Source organism: Limulus polyphemus, unplaced genomic scaffold, assembly GCF_000517525.1.
Source record: "Limulus polyphemus unplaced genomic scaffold, Limulus_polyphemus-2.1.2 Scaffold10826, whole genome shotgun sequence".
Lineage (NCBI taxonomy): Eukaryota > Metazoa > Arthropoda > Merostomata > Xiphosura > Limulidae > Limulus > Limulus polyphemus.
Window position 1 is genome coordinate 2,616 of NW_013676436.1, and position 4,633 is coordinate 7,248.

At 37.3% G+C, this 4,633-nt stretch overlaps 1 long non-coding RNA gene across 1 annotated transcript; it reads right to left on the reverse strand.

Moving 5' to 3' along the window:
- Positions 1–212: 212 nt before the first annotated feature.
- On the reverse strand, positions 213–1,787 carry LOC111083715. The gene is made up of 2 exons (XR_002609206.1): positions 1,674–1,787; positions 213–497 (listed from the first exon to the last, which is right to left on the reverse strand). It is a non-coding gene; the product is annotated as an uncharacterized LOC111083715 (long non-coding RNA).
- Between the last annotated feature and the right edge of the window lie 2,846 nt (positions 1,788–4,633).

Below are 4,633 nucleotides of genomic sequence, written 5' to 3' on the forward strand. Positions count from 1 at the left end.
CCTCTTCGTTTCCAAAATGCGCGCTACATTAACGCTACATTTGGGGTTCCTTTCTCTGAGCACGGTCTTGAAGCGTTATCTAACGACACCAGATTCTTGGAATTGTAGTCGGTGTTAATTACGTTTTTGTGCGTGTGTGTGTGTCAGTCTGGAAGGCCAGAAGAATGACACTGGTAACGATCGGAAACAAAGATCGCAGAAAAGGCATCGCATTAACAAAACATATTGGCTCTTTATTTATGTCGTACATGTTAAAAATGAGGGTTGTACACCATTTCTTCCAGAAGACAGTTCGGTACTAGATGGTATCCTCACAATGCGTCGTCCATTAGTCTGTTTCTTCCGAACCAGTGGTTCAGAACAGTTGAACTGGTCGCTGTTTTTCAAAGGGTAAAACCAGGCATGTTTCCATTGATCATTTGCATACAAACCACACATCCTCTCACCCCTGTCTTTTCTTCTGCACTGAGAATAGAGCATCCCATCGAAACGTAATCCTAAAAGTTCAATAGTGACTTGCAGTCTGGTTTTAATAACTATTCAACAGTGACTTGTAATCTGATTTTAATAACTATTCAATAGTGACTTGCAATCTGATTTTAACAACTATTCAATGGTGACTTGCAATCTGATTTTAATAACTATTCAATAGTGACTTGCAATCTGATTTTAATAACTATTCAATGGTGACTTGCAATCTGATTTTAACAACTATTCAATAGTGACTTGCAATCTGATTTTAACAACTATTCAATAGTGAATTGCAATCTGATTTTAACAAGTAATCTTGTGTTGCAATGTCAAACGGTTAGCACGTTATTGGTATTGATAACAAAAACAGAGGAAATTAATACGATCTTAGGTCTGAAACCTGACTTGATTTAAATGTGAAAGTTCACTTGATTTAGGTGTGAAAGTTCATGTGACTTACATGTGAAAGTTGATCTGATTTAAATGTGAAAGTTCACTTGATTTAGGAGTGAAAGTTGATCTGATTTAAATATTAAAGTTCACTTGATTTAGGTGTGAACGTTCATGTGACTTACATGTGAAAGTTCATTTGATTTAGGTGTGAAAGTTGATCTGATTTAAATGTGAAAGTTCACTTGATTTAGGTGTGAACGTTCATGTGACTTACATGTGAAAGTTCATTTGACTTAGGTGTGAAAGTTCACTTGATTTAGGTGTGAAAGTTGTTTTTGACAGTGTTTTGGTTTATAAAAACAACTCCATAATTTTTACATGGAACTTGTTTTCAATCATTCGCTCTGAAGTATTGTATTACAAATTCTGAATAGACAAAACTGTATTCTTAACATTGTTAGCTACCTACACCTGTTGGTGAAAATATTTAACTTGCAAAATAAGAAATGCTTTATTTTTCTTTCAACACTGGTTTAGTTTGCTAAGGGCAATTTCACGTACCATATGCCATCATTCACCTTGATTGTTTGTTTGTTGTTAAATGTAAAGCTCCACAATGGGCTAACACAGCTCTGCCACCACTGTTCCGGGTTATTTTTATAATCGAAAACAGGTAGTACTATCACTTTCAAATTAGGACAGCGCAGATAGCCCTCGAGTAGCTTTACACGAACTTCCGAAACAAATAAACCAACCTTTCTGAGAAAAACTAAAACTCCGAATGCCGTACACAAGACATATGACCTCACCTCAGATGTGTTCTTCTTAAACTCTCGGCTCTGTTCCACGAGTTTTTTTCTTGATGTTTCGCTTTCATCTTGTCTGTTAGCAAGTTCTGCTGCTGTTGTGTCCAACTCTCTCTGCCACAGATAAAAACAATTGTTAAAAGTGAGTTTCTTAAAAAAAGAAAAAAAGATTTGATACTCTTTAAACAATTATAAGGTTTGGTTTGAAGTTCGCGCAAAACTACACGAGGGCTATCTGCGCTAGCCGTCCATAATTTAGCAGTGAAAGACTAGAGCGAAGGCAGCTAGTCATCACCACCCACCGCCAACTCTTGGGCTATTTTTTTTACCAACGAATAGTGGGATTGAGCGTACATTATAACGACCCCACGGTTGAAAGGGCGAGCATGTTTGATGGGACGAGAATTCGAACCCATGAACCGCAGGTTGTTAGTCGAACGCCCTAACCACCTAGCCATGCCATGCAGCACAAATATAAAGAAAACATACATCAAACAAAGATTGGAATGTCCCTTACCCTAGTGTTACCGATATAGGCTCCAAAAGATATTTTTAAACCATTTTTCTAAGCTATTTATGCAACAACTTGCTAGTGAGTCCATTTATATGATGGTTAGAGAGATTCTAGTAACATACGAAATACGTTAAATAGTGTGATTCGAATGTATTGGTATTAACCAATATTTTTATATAGAACATGGGTGACTTTACCCAAACTTATGGTCAGTTCGTTAAGCTGAATATCATAAAAACATACATTTACTCAATAGATGGCATTAATAGATGTATTAAATCAAATCAATAATTTGATGATTAACCAAATCGTTCTTGGTACAGTGCTTTGCAAACCTGAATGAATAACCCTTAATAACAGACGTTTCGGTTCGTTGCTTTGTGAACCTTGAAAATAATCCTAAATAGACGTTCTCGGTACGGTGCTTTGAGAATCTATAGGAATAACCCTTTACAAACGTTCTCAGTACGGTGCTTTGAGAAATTGTAGTAGCAATCCTTAAAACAAACGTTATTGGTACGGTACTTTGCGAACCTATAGGAATAACCCTTTACAAACGTTCTTGGTACGGTGCTTTGCGAACCTATAGGAATAACACTTTACAAACGTTCTTGGTACGGTACTTTGCGAACTTGAAGGAATAATAACCCTGAACAGACGCTGTCGGTACGGTGCGTTGTGAACCTATAGGAATAATAACCTTTAACAAGCGTTCTCGGTACGGTGACTTCCGAACCTTAGAAGTAACCCTTAAACGTAGCCGATATGGTGCTTTGCGAACATGTGTGAATAATAACCTTTGATAGAAGTACTTTGTTCTTAATACTGTCAAGTAAAAACCTTTGAGTAAAAAACCTTTTACTGTCAAGTAAAAACCTATAATATTACTTAAATTTTCTTTATTTAATATTAGTAAATTTATTTAGCAATTGCTGAAACATTTACTTCGTGCTCGTGTTATAACGTGCAACATAGCTCTATCGCGTGTCTCCACTTTTATAGCTACAAGGATTATGTCATACTTTGAGGCATTTCGTCAGGTTTGTCTTACTTACAGTGCACATGGTTATACAGTAGCAAGTTATTGGTAAGGTTCCAGTCTGTGCACCATCTTTTAGTTTGTTTATTTGTTTTAATTTCGCGCAAAGCTACACGAGGGCTATCTGCGCTAGCCGTCCCTTAATTTAGCAATGTAAGACTAGAGGGAAGGCAGCTAGTCATCACCACCCACCGCCAACTCTTGGGCTACTCTTTTACCAACGAATAGTGGGATTGACCGTCACCTTATAACGCCCCCACGACTGAAAGGGCGAGCATGTTTGGTGTGACGGGGATTTGAACCCGCGACCCGCAGATTGCGAGTCGAGCTCCCTAACCACCTGGCCATACCGGGCCCGAGATAGGGTAAGAGACACACACTGCAGAATTTAATTAGCTACTTAGACGCAAGAAGAACCTATATCATGATTGACAGTTTTGTTGTTGTTGTTGTTTTGTACAGCCAGCTTTCAGACAAGACATGGGCCACAGACGTAAGCCTTATCGATGTTGACAACGAAATGCATGAATAGGGAGGGTTATATGTCCAACTTTTTTATCTTTCTTTTCTGTCGTATGATACTGTAAATGATCACAACACAAAAAACAAGTCAGCATTATCAATTACGCTTATACTGATCCTTTCAAGGCTCAAGAAAGATTCTCCATAATCCCAACCAACAAACTTCTGAATAAAATCAATCTGGATCTAAAGCTTCTGCATTATCTCAACCAACAAACTTAAGAGTTAAACCATTCTGGATCTAGAGCTTTTGCATTATCTCAACCAACAAACTTAAGAGTTAAACCATTCTGGATCTAGAGCTTCTGCATTATCTCAACCAACAAACTTAAGAGTTAAACCATTCTGGATCTAGAGCTTCGGCACAATCTCAACTAACAAACTTCATATTAAAACCGTCCTGGATCAGCTAGAGCTTCAACGTAATCCTAAGTCAGTACAGAATATGTACAAAGTTGGATGAGAGGAAGATAATAAGAAAGAAGCAAACGAAATCTAAATGATGTTCTTATCACATTGAAGAATTGTAGCATTGGTAATTACTATGTAAGGGAAAAAAGGGCAAACTTAAAAGGTTATCTCTACTGCACACAATAAACCACGTCATTAATAATAACTATGCGATAAGTAAGGGGAAAAAATCCAAAGAAAGTCCAAAAGCTATCTTTGACAGAGCGGATGAGACCACCACAATTGTGATTATTGAATAAATCGAAAAAACTGCGAAGCAGAAAGGTATGACAAGTCATAGTTGAAAAATTGTAATAATTGACTGGCATCATTAAAGATCGATATCTTACACTTAGACCTTCTGTTCAGGTTAAAAAACAAAATTCCAGAAACGCGAAAAGACTCTTCTTTGGTATCAGTAACATCTGCGTGTTAGTG